Below are 12,663 nucleotides of genomic sequence, written 5' to 3'. Positions count from 1 at the left end.
AAGGTTTGCATACTGTGGATAATTGCAATCAAGGAATTGAACGAAAGATATGAAAATTTGATTGCACATGAAAGTATGGGGCCTTATAATGGTAGAAAAAATATAGTGAGGATGGGTGGCTTAGATTGATAGTTAAGCCATCACAATGTGTGAAGTCCATAGGCTAATTTAGAACTTAAGAAAAGGAGGAGGCCATTCAGCCCTTTGAGCCTGCTCCACCATTTAATACATCAAACACTTCCTTATCTTTTACTCACAGTATCCTCACAACTCTTTATGCCATTGATAAATTTTTAATTATCAATATCTACTTTAAATAAACTCAAATGCTGAGCTTTCATAGCCCTCTGTGGTTGAGGATTCCAAAGATTCACTGCCCTCTGCAAAAAATAAATTTTTCTCATCTTAGTCCTAAATAGCATTCCCCTTACTTTGATATTGTGTACTCTGGTTCTAGGCTCCCTAACATCTCACCTCCATCTACACCATCTATACCTAGAATATTTTGTGGATTTACGCCTAAATAGTGAATCAAATAGGTGTCACAGTTGGCAAGGATCAAAATGTCCCTAATCCACAGTTTTTGAGCTCTGAGATTTTCTAAAAAGCTTTTCTTGAATGTGCAGGGCCTACGTTTTCATTCTCCCTCTCTCTTTTATTTGATGATGTCATAATGTTGCAACATTACCTTCCATATTTGTGTTGGCGAGATTTAAATTGGTAAGATGGCACAACTACCAAAGATTTTATATATACGTACACATACTGACTCTTTTACCTTGGAATCTATAAATAAGATATTTGGTGGTGGGTGGGGTGGCTTGTAATTTTTGTTCTCCCCCAAAATTGATTTTTCATGGGGGCCTTTGGAGCCAAACCCATCCCCCACCCTCAAGTACTTGAGCAGTAAAGCTGGAAGTAGATAAAATCAGGGATGAAGTTGTTATGAATTGGATACATGAAAATTTGCAGCAGAAAACATGATGTAATTGTTAGTTTTTAAAAAACTAACAAATGTAAGAAAGCTTGATGAGATGATCAGGATGTTACACTATTGTACAGGTAACCTGGCACAGTTCAATACTACTTGTTCTTCTCAGAGACTTTTTCTAACTTTCTTCATTACCCTCAGCTGCACTTACAAGTAGATAGCTTACTATGCTAAATTATCCCCTGGGGATTATCCTTTCAACATACCTGAATGCTATTCCAGAGCAGAGCTTCCTATGATTCAAGTCTGCCTGTGCCTTTTATCCTGAATCCTTGTCCCAGTAACTTCTCTAGTTTTCCGGCTACTCCTTTGCTAATCTTGTTTTCCTCTTTAGCATTGATCTGTAAGAGACAGAATCTGTAAAGAGTTATTCCTCTAAATCAAATCTTGGTCTGGGTACCATGTGCCACTGGTAATCTCATCTAAACTACCAAACTGACAGATGCAAGTTCTGTTTAACATTTCAAAAGCAGAGTCCCCCAACAATACCCACTTTTCTTCAGAATCATTTTGAAACTGACAACTTGGTTTCTGAGTCAGAAGTTACACAATACCAGGTTATAATCCACCAGGTTTATTTGAAATCACAAGCTTTTGGAGTGGTGCTCCTTCATCAGGTGAAGCCAATTTACCTGAAGGAGCTTCACTCCGAAAGCCTGTGATTTCAAATAAATCCATTGGACTATAACTTGGTGTCATGGGACTTCTGACTTTGTCCACTTCAGTCCAACATGGGCACCTCCCCATCTAGAACGGGGTAGGAAGAGGAACTCCTACCGAATAGGCTTTGCTGAATCTCCAAAGATGAAAGGACTTTGTTCTAAACTATCACATGTTCATACTGAATGACAGAATATTCATCGTAAAATATACTAAACAAATAATCATCAAAAGTAGTTGTTTCTTTTGAGGGGTGGCCATGTGTCTGAAAATGTATTGTGCACAGTATTTAGCAGGTCATAGCCAGGAAATTCGGACTGATACTTTATTTCACTTCTCAGCTCCACATCTGAATTGCAAATCTAGCCCAGGATGTTGATTTGGCATCATACAGATAATGTAGGAAGTTAAATGGAGCCTACATAAACACATACCTGACCCAAGTGAAGCTTAAATCCAAGCATAACATTCCAGTGTACCAATCCCCCTCACATCTATTGTACAGAAAAGCTGATCCATGCAGTAAATGCTTTTTTAATTGACTCATGTGTTTGTCAGCTCTAAATTACAGAGCTATCACCGGATACAGAGTGGGAAAAACATACCATTTGTTCGCTCCCTCATTTCTGCTGTAACAATGCACTAATAACTGCACAAGGCAGGAAGGACTACAGTCTCACCAAGACTCCTGCAAATAACAATCACAGGAGTTTCAGATTGATATATTTGAAATGAGTAGAGTTTTACTGCACAGTGTTAGACTTGCCATCTCATTCTCTTGTGGCTAGAGGCTAGGCTACAAGCTAAAGGGTGAAACCGAAGTGCATGGGTAATATCAAATGCAACAGCATAGAAAAAAGGTAGCCAACAGTCCAGAGCATCGCGTTCAACACTAAGATTAGCCCAGACAAGTACTTTTTTTAAAAAAGTTCTATTCTAATGATATAAAGAAAGTAATTTTCCCAAAGCATTTTAAATATATACAAATGTCGGTTGCCTCTCAATGGCTTTTTGAAACACCCATTGAACTTTCAGACCATATGTCACTTCAATCTCCTGCAAATATCTCACTCTTTCATACCCAAGAAGTGGAAATAGCTAACCATTTCAAAGTCAAGGTAACTGTAAAGTTCCTTCTACACACTTCCCTTCTCTGCTCTCCAGAAAAGTTAGAGCAATAATTTCATTTAGAGGCATTGTTTTGCTTCTTTTGAGGACATTTTTTATTCCAACGCGTTTAAACAATGCCCAAGTGTTACAACAAATACACTTAATTTTGCAGCAAGCCCCTGTGGTAAAAACAGGTTTACTTACTTGACTGCGGCCAGTGTTACATTGTTGTAAGGGCAAGGCTAGTTGCCACATTCAGATTGGCACCTATTAGCTTGAATTATCATGTAACTGAAGATCACTTTCTTTTTACTTCACCTCATTCATTTTAAAGCCAGTTTTATTCTGTCACATCTTCTGCTCATATCATTGGCCTTCTTTAAAACACTTCCAAAATCATTCTGCGCAAGCTTTTGGTTATCTCACTTAACATCGCCTTATTTGATTTGGTTACATATATGGGTGCACTTGATTCAGTTACGTGCATACTGCACGTGTGATGTGCCTTGGTGTGTTGCGACACATTAAAAACGTGTCATAACTAATTGCTCTTGCTACTGTGGAAAGATGTTTTATAAAATCGATTTCGAATTTAACAATGTTAAGCTGAATGCTGGATCCAGTGGAAGTTCCAATGGCTCAGCTGCCTGGTCAAAAGCTCTTCACTTCCAAAAAAGTTTACAATTTTCTGAGATATGTTACAGGAGAGCACAAAGCATCTGTGAAATGGGTAGGGATGGAAACCTAAACTTGGAATAAGATGCATCTTCTGAATGCGCAAACAGTGCATCAGAATTATCTAGCAGGAGGACAGTACTGTAGATGGCACTGAGCAAAGTATCCTATGTTTGAAGACATAGTGAGCTTCAAGTTTCACCAGAGATGTTACAAGAGGAGGAAAAGATAAGAGATTGGAAAATCAAAGCAAGTTGGTCCATATTTGGTTTCCCGTCATTGGTTATCAGGGATGTGTTTTCTGAAACCAGAGCAATGCTTCTGTATAGGGGGGGTCATATTCTCAAAGTAATTTGAACAATGTAATGCATTAGATGTTTCAAATAATTGGAAAAGGGCAAGATGATGATGTGACAGGTGTGATGATGTGCCTTAAAAATGAATGGGTTGGTGGGGGGGTGGGGGGGGGGGGAGGAAAAAAGAAAGTGATCTTCAGTTACATGATAATTCAAGCTAATAGTTGCCAATCTGCACATGGAATTAATCTCTCACCTACAACTGTGTAACACTGGCATTGTTCAAGTGAATAATCACAATTTTATCAGGAGGGCTTGGTGAAAATAAAGTGTATTTGTTCTCATACATTATTTAAATGCCTTGGAAGAAAAAAAAGTCCTCAAAAGGAGCAAAATAATACCTCAAAAGTGGATCTATTTATATCTCTGGTGCCCCACCAGTTCCCTCACCCACAAGGTTTAAATGTAATTCAACTTGTCAAAATAAAATACCAGAACACAAGTACCGTCAACAGTAAAGCTGTTAGCAATCTTCATCTTACATTCCGTGACAATTACAGCTTACATTATTGGAGGAACATCCAAATGTCCTGCCCTCCCAGTTGCACACACATTTCAAGGTGCTTTTATACAGCAAATAAAAACTAGTGGGATGTATCTCTAATCAGTTATTTAACAAGCAATTTACAGAAAAATTACTTATGTGTTTGAATCTCAGGGTTTAAAAGATCCCCCTTCCAAAAACAGTCACTTGGCCTGGAGGAAAGCTGTACAGGTACCAGTTACAGTCAGATAGTTAACATTCATAGATCCATCTTAGGATTGTTCAACAGATACTCAAATAATGGTGATCCAATCCTAAGGCTGAGCAAGTGGAACAAGTATATGTGAAGTGACATGCGGGGATTGGGGAAGGAAGGGGTCAAAGAGAGGGAGAAAAATAGGACAGGAAGGGAAAGAAGAGGTACAAAGGGATAAAGAAAGCATAGGCATGTACTGACAAGAGATAATGGAGAATAAGAAGCTATTGGAACTTGAAATCCGAAATCATTTTCTTTCTGCCTAACCCATGGATGCAGAGAATGCTTGTTGACTTGCTCATCGAGCTGGCTTCTTTTCATTCAGTTGTTTCATCACAATGCTAGGTAATATCATCAGTGAGGCCTCCGATGAAGTGGTGTTGCTCTACTCCGTTTGGAATTTATACTGTCTAGTCCATTATGATGAGGTGTCATTTCTGGTTTTGCTCTGTTTGGATTTGTATATGGGGTCCAATTTTAGATGTTTGTTGATTGCATTATGGGTTGAGAGCTGTGCCTCTAAGAATTCCCATGCATGTCTATGTTTGGCTTACTATGGTTATCTTGTCCCAGTTGAACTGATGGCCTTCATTGTCTGAGTGTACCGATATTAAGAAGAGCTCATCGTGCCGCTTTGCTGCGAGCCTGACGTTCATGTATTCTGATGGCTAGTTTCCTTCCTGTCTGTCCAGTGTAATGTTTGTGGCAGTCTTTGCATGGTATTTTGTAAACTATGTTGGTTCCGCATGTCGTGGGAACGGGGTCTTTAATCATTGTGAGTGTATGTCATAGCGTGGCTGTGGGCTTGTGTTCTACCATGATTCCTATGGTTGTAGGAGTCTCGTTGTCAGTCCTGTTATGTTCTTGATGTCAGGCAGTGTGGCTAATGGTTTAGGGTGTACTGTGTACCCCTGCTCCTGCCTGTTTAGTAGGCACCAGTGGATGAAGTCACGGGGATATCCATTCATAGCGAGTGTTTTGTAGAAGTGCTCTTCCTCTTTCCTGCATAGTTCTGGCATGTTGCAGTGAGTGGTGACCCGTTTAAGTAGTGTCCTAATACAGGTTCGTTTGTGGACATTTCTGCAGAAGTTGAGGATTTGGTCAGTGTAGGTTGCTTTCCTGTATACTGAGGTTTGGAACCCCCCCCCCCGTTGGTCATACTCTCAACTCTGACATCCAGAAACAGAAGCTGATTGTTGTTTTTGTCTTCTCTTATGAATTTAATCCCTGCAAATACATTGTGTATGAGATGGTGGGTCTCTCCTTGTTTGGTGTGTTTGATAATGACAAATGTGTTGCCCACATATCAGTTCCACAGTTTCGGTTGAATGCAGGAGAGGGTGGTGTGTTCTAGTCTTTACATGACTGCTCCTGCAAAAACTCCCGAGATGGGAGACCACAGGGGTGTGCCATTGATTTGTTTGCATGCTTGACAATTAAAGATGAAGTGTGTGGTGAGGCACAGTTTACATAGGTTATCGTTGCTGATGGAGCTGCTGGTCTGCATCCCTGCCTCCTCTAGTAATGTGGCCAGTGTTTCCTTGGCTAGTGGGATGTCAACTGATGTGAATAAAGCTGTGAAGTCAAAGGATACCATAAAAATCAGCGACGAGATTATGTTCTTGAGGATATTAAGGAATTCGTGGGTTGAGTGGATGGAATGAGGTGATCTGTTGACTAGGTATTTCAGCCTCTATTGTAAGTCCTTGGCCAGTTTGGGTGAAGGCGTGCCTGGTTGGGAGACAATGTCTGGTTTGTGCCCTCTGGTTTCATTCTCATGTAGTCTTGGTTATCCGTCCTACATCCTTTAGTCTCTTGAGCCTGAGTGATCCTATTACCTAGCTGCAGCGTTGGGTCTATCGCCACATTTTGCTAAGTGTTTGGAGCAGTGCCTGTGCTTTCTCAATGTAGTCTGATTTGTTCATAATGACAGTCACAAGCCCTGTGTCCGTTGGTAGGATTATAAATGTTCTTGTCTTTAGTTTTTCTAGTGCTTTCCTGAACAAGGATTAAAGATCCCATTCCCACAACATGCAAAACCAACATAGTTTACAAACTACCATGCACCGACTGCCACAAACATTACATCAGACAGACAGGAAGGAAACTAGTCGTCAGAATACATGAACGTCAACAAGCAGCAAAATGGCACGTCGAACTCTCCTTAGTATCAACACACTCGGACAACGAAGGCCATTAGTTTAACTGGGACAATGTAACCATAGAAGGCCAAGCCATACACAGGAATTCTGAGATGCTTGGCTGTCAACCCATAATGCAATCAACAAACATCTAGGAATTGGACCCATACGCAAACCCAAACAGAACAAAACTAGAAATGACAGCTCACTATAATATTCCAAACAGTATAAATTCCTAGAGGAGTAGAACAACATCACTTCATTGGAAGCTCCACTGAGGGGTTGCCTAGCATGGTGATGAAACGTCTGAACAAAAGCAAGCCAGCTCGGCGAGCAAAATCAACAAGCTCACTCACAACCCAAGCTACAGATCTTTGTTAAAACCTTTACAATACTGAGAAAGTTAAGAGATCAGCTGACTTAGAAAATACCAGGAGTCACATTAGGAAGACTTCTAGCCTGTATGATTTGGTTATGTTGACTTTACCATTGAAAGACTAACTTACGACTCCATAAAGTAGATTTTTCAGTTAAGGAAGATTGTACTTATGTATGAATCACAGATATTTCTGTGAATGATTTCACTTACACAGCACATAATTAAATCAGATACAAAACATTGTGAAAGGCTACTAATACTCAGCGATGAGAATAATTAGCTTCATTCACATGCAGAATCTTTCACTTTTTGGAATAAATATATAACAACATTACTCATTAGATACATTGGCAAGTGGCTCACCCCTATGCATTACTAATAGTGTTGCATGTGTGTAATTTCGTCACCCTTGGGCCAAAATACAAAAGACTTCCTTTCAGAATGCAGCAATATTTCAATTTAAATTCACTGAAAAATTCATGGGAAAGATTTTTTTTTATAAAGGAACTAGAAATATGACAAACAATTTCAGTACCAGCAGTATATTTAACACAGCCCAACCCTGCAACTATCATTTGTTCAAGCAGCAACATATATTTTTTTCAGGGATTTGTAGCTCTTTCTGAAAATTGTAGGTGAGAGAAACAGCAACGGTTTTGGTGACAAAACAGCCATTTAAAATAACTGGGCAACTGTGAAAACTATGAATACAGCAAACAGATCTGTATTTAGACCGAGTCACTATAGCGACTCCCACTTCAACATCCAGCCTTTAGCAGATGTGAGATGCAGCCTGACATCCAAACATTTTTGAAATGTCTCGCCAGCATCGTATTGGGTTTTTTTTTGCAACATAGCTCCTTGAATAGTTTCCTCTGAAAGCTGTACTTAAAAGGTCAGCATGTTGTGTGTTTGGGGAAGTACACAGAGCCAAAAGGACGGTATCTGCCTCAGTGAGAATACTTGCAGTTCTTTACTTAGTTACACTATCATTCATGCTGTTCAATTCTTTTGGTTAACGGCCATCAGCAAAAAAAATCTCTTTGAGTTAACTTTGATCCTTAAATGGACATTGTAGAACACGTCGAACACTTAATCCTAAACACCAAAGTCTTGACAAGGATCTTTCCTGTCTACCACCTGCAACCTAATTCCAAGTTGTAGCTGGCCAGTGAAAATGCATCCCTGTTCCATCAGCTAATGCAGAGATACACATTATCTATGTATTTTGTATAAAATACAAAGTATACACAGCAGTTTTCTTCAGGAAATGGGCATATAAGTATTACTGCAGGGCTCCTCAGGGACAGTTCTGTTGTGACTGCAACATTTCATTGCCTTCACCCACCGTGGGTCTGCCTTTATTTTTAAATTCACATTTTAAAACATTGTTTTTCCCAAATTTAGCATTAGCATTTTCAAGAGATAAACAGAAGACCCATCGGTGCCCTGTGATATTTATCCGATAGTGGTTTCAAATGCCATAAAGGTAAGCAAATGTCCCAAGTGCATTATTTAATTATTTTTGATACTTAGATAAATATTGTTGCTGCCAATTCCCTGCTGTGAATTTTGCACTCCAACAAGATGAAACATATCAGTGTTACAATTTATTATCCAAAGGAGTTAACTACAGGCTAAATAAAACTCCCTTTACTCTTCCTGGCATCACGTCTGAACACAATGTCAGATTTGTGCCAGGGACACCAATAATGCGCATTTCTTTTTCCCACACTCACGTGGCTGCTCAAATTCAGGCTTTTCCAAATTATGTTGAATTTTGGCCAGTTTCGCGCTTTGATTCCATCCTTCCAGCCTTAGCTGGATTCAAACCCAAAACTGCTGACACTGCTCTGCTGCTTTCTTTAAGATCTATTGAATCGTTATGTGAAGTGAACCTGCTCAAGAAATTTGGCACATTTCAGAAGTTTTCACACAACTTTTCAGACCTCGGCAGGGAAGCTGTGCTAGGTAAGGCACGAAATGGAATAGTATACCACAGAAATCAGACCGAGCTAAGGTTACTTTTGTTGTGACAGCATTATCATGCTTTGAATCCAAGTTTGTCACAAAGATTGTCAGGCAGTGTATGCAAGTGATAAAGGCAAATGTACCACTGCTACATGTATTCTGAGCGTGTTTCACTCACCGGCATAAAACATCAGCAGACCATTGTGTAATACTTTCCCAGACGACTGTTCCCAGAGCCTTGTAGTATTTGCCATCTCTAACTGTGTGTGGTATTAGAGAAGGGTTGTCCACAGTATCTATGCACCTTTGTCTTGGGCTTATCCAGCAATTAATGGTCGAGGATACACCACCTTAGAGAATCTTGTTCTTGGGTAACAAGAAAGTTTATTGCATGATAGGAACAAGTACATCTTTATTGAATCATATCTATACTCAGACATTGCGGAACATGTGCAGATACACATTGGGGAGAGGGAGGATCCAAAAATAAAACTTAAAGTAGAACTCCTTGGGCTGAAACTGATGGTTTTCTTGGCGAACTGTGTTGAGTTTAGTGGAATGATCCATTCTGGAAGGCCAAGTGAGTTTTCTTGCTGTGATACACCAAGCCCGCACTGTAATTGCCATTTGACACTTGCACCAAGAATTGCATCCAATTTTCATCCCATCTTACCACACGGCATTTCCAGAGCAACTCACCATTCTCTGGAGATCCCAGAATTGACCGGCGTCCCTGGTGCCCATCCTATGTTTAAAAGGATCCAGGTAAGCGTTCTTAGTCTGGGGGTCCCTCCATGGCTTCTGGCATTTTCACCAGACACAGCAAGGAGAAATCAGCACCTGCTTTGCTGGGGTTGTCCTGGAGCTCCTGCTGGATGAGTTAGTGTGCATGTAGGACTATGTCTTCCTGCAGGCCCAAAAGTGGAGGCCACAACACCAGATCATGCCAGCCAGGTTCAAAGTTGCCACACGGGTTACAGCAGCGGTCTGGAGGAATGGCCACAATACAGAATGAAGGTCAATGTCCTTTTCCATGTCAGTGCTGTAAGTGCCACCGTCTTTTCCCTAATACCTCATACTCACTCGCTCTCTACTACTGCAGCCACCTCCCACCAAATCGTATGCTCTACCACTCTCACTCTCGACTGCAACATTTTCTCAAACTCGCTGTCTCCCAATCCAACCTCCAACGTCACTAACCCTACACATCCTCTGCGCTGCCTACTCACTCACACAGGAAAACTCACCACCTACACCAACAGTAATGGCTGTGCCACCCACTTTCATCTTCAATAAAATCTACATGTCTCAAATTCCAGGAGCAAAACAGACCAGAATGAGGCAGAAAGAGTCAAGATGGGTGATGTGCGACCTCTCATTCAGCTCCTCATCTTTTATCAGGAGAGGATCCTCACCTTGACCACCCCAAGCATGGACTCCCTGAGCAAAGGCTATCACCCTTGACTGGACTGAGGCTGCTGACAGCCAAGGCAAAATTCCTGCCTTTATGTCTGTGCTAAACATGAAGGTGATATGATGGTAATATGAGCCTGGTATCTCCGGCTGAGCAGGCAAACTACAAAAAGGCAAGGCAGGGCAGGAATGCTTTGAGCATCTGGGGAGAATCAGAGTGAGTGAGCACTGACAGTGAGCGAAGAGCCCGGAGATGCAGCCTGGTCTAGTTCATCAGCTGGCTGCATGTCCACAGCACAGGGTCCTTACTGCAGCATTAGAACAATAGTTACTAGCACGTACCACTGAAGCTTGGAGGCATTCTCGAAACATGCTGGAGATGTGCCAGGAAGGTTCACAGAGGCTGACTTCCAACATGGAGGACTCTTGCAGCATGTGTTGAGTTGAACGCACCAGGAATCTGCTTTGGTTTCCATGTCAAATTTCACAAGGTTAAACTCGTCTGGTAAAAATTATAACCCGTGGTGAGTTAGGCTGTAATAATGAGCATCAAACGGGAACCCACCACTGCCAGGCAAGAATCCCACCTTCACTTCTCACGTCACTTGAGCAACGTGGACAAGATGTGGTGAGATGCTCTCAATGTCGAGATGGGGCCCTCGCCAAACATCTCTGCTGATCCCACCACTCATCTCACCGTTGCCAACGGTGCCAAGAGCCTGGTGAGATTCTGCACTTGCAGAATCTACCTTGCAGTGAGAATGGCATCTGTCCCCCGTCTGCTGTCTCTAGTGACAATGTCAGAAACTGTGGAGGGAGTTCCAGGCTGACAGCACTTATCTGGGTGCACGATGGAACCACATTGCGGCACATCTGAAGAATGGATGGAGCCAGTCACATGAACATTAACCCCCTTCAGAACCTTACACCATTATCAATTAAAAAACACAACTTCTGTGGCAAAAAAAAAAGGTGACATCATTTATCTGCCTGCTTTGGTGATAGCTGCAGCCTGGTGTTCTCAAACATACCACTTCAAATGCACTGCCCGTCTGAAATAAACGAAAAGTTACAGACAGATACATTGAGAGAAATAATATTACCCAAGGCCAGAAGCAAAGTACTCATTTAATGTTCTGGCATTCTCTGAAGTAAGACTCATGATGCAAGGTGTGACCTTTACAACACTTAATGTGATCATCTAGTAAACAAAAATATTATAATCCACGCCTCTGAACGGCGAATGAAGTTGAGACGCAATTTTGAGATATTAACATGCATCCCTCATTATCCATTGAATATTCAAAAGGACCAGGGATCAACTGCTGCATAAAATATGAAAATAATATGCTAACGTGTGCAACAGATTCTACAGCAGACACAAAGTAACTGCACTGTACATTACTCGACCCTCCTTTCCCTGGTGTTGCTGATGAAATGCTCCAAATCAGTATGTAAATTTAATCACAGTAATTCTACTACATCCTGTGAAATGAAAGCAATATAGTCTAGCTGATTCCAATTTATAAATCTTGTCTTGACTACAAGTTGGCGATCACGTCAACAGTGTGACGTGTCACATATCTACAGCAAACAGTCATCGCAAACTGTCAGTGCATGCATATAGGCAAGACTACTTGATAAGCCCATGGATTTAGAAATGTTAAAAAGTAAGTACACTCTTTCATCTCCAGCATTTTCAACCCACATTTAGGCTGCACAATTATGGGGACAAGGTCCCCTTTGGAACCAGCCTCCACATCAAAAGATTGAGGCTCGACTGTTGATAGGCCAGCCTTATCAGATTGCTTCTCAAAATAACATTCTTATCGCAACAAGAAATATCAATGTATTCCAAGTAAAGGCATGTTCAGTTTGGCAGTGTTTAAAAATATCAAGGGAACAAATTGTTTTGCTCGTCAACATTTATTTCCCTCGTTAAGTCATTTGGATCTTTACAAAACATGATTCAGATGAGCAATGTGAGTGGGCAAGCAACACAGTAACACAATCACAGTGAACTGTGAAATTCAGGGATGAATAAAAGCGAATAAAACTCCTGTCTCCATTCTTTCCCCCCCCCCCTCGACTCCCCACCAGCCCCATCCACTTTGTGAAAGCCTCCTTCATGTGGGTTTAATGTAGAAAACTACAACAGAAACTGAAAATGTGACCAATTCACTCACCTCACTGCTAAACACAGCTGCAAATATACAAGTACTTTGTG

General features: G+C 41.0%; 1 protein-coding gene across 5 annotated transcripts in view; it reads right to left on the bottom strand.

The window, feature by feature from the left end:
* LOC125464515 (coronin-6-like) overlaps window positions 1–12,663 on the bottom strand; it is a 222,945-nt gene that overhangs the window by 165,971 nt on the left and 44,311 nt on the right. The window contains exon 1 of one of the 5 annotated variants that reach the window (XM_048556956.2): window positions 12,623–12,639. The exons of 3 other annotated variants lie outside the window; for them this stretch is intronic. The gene's annotated coding sequence lies outside the window, so the exon portion shown is untranslated. Of the gene's footprint in view, window positions 1–1,197; window positions 1,307–12,622; window positions 12,640–12,663 lie in introns of those variants that run through there. One more of the 5 variants, XM_048556955.2, reaches the window with a different exon arrangement.

This window comes from Stegostoma tigrinum, chromosome 27 (genome assembly GCF_030684315.1).
Source record: "Stegostoma tigrinum isolate sSteTig4 chromosome 27, sSteTig4.hap1, whole genome shotgun sequence".
In the NCBI taxonomy this organism is placed as follows: Eukaryota; Metazoa; Chordata; class Chondrichthyes; order Orectolobiformes; family Stegostomatidae; genus Stegostoma; species Stegostoma tigrinum.
This window is presented reverse-complemented; position numbering and strand designations above follow the sequence as displayed.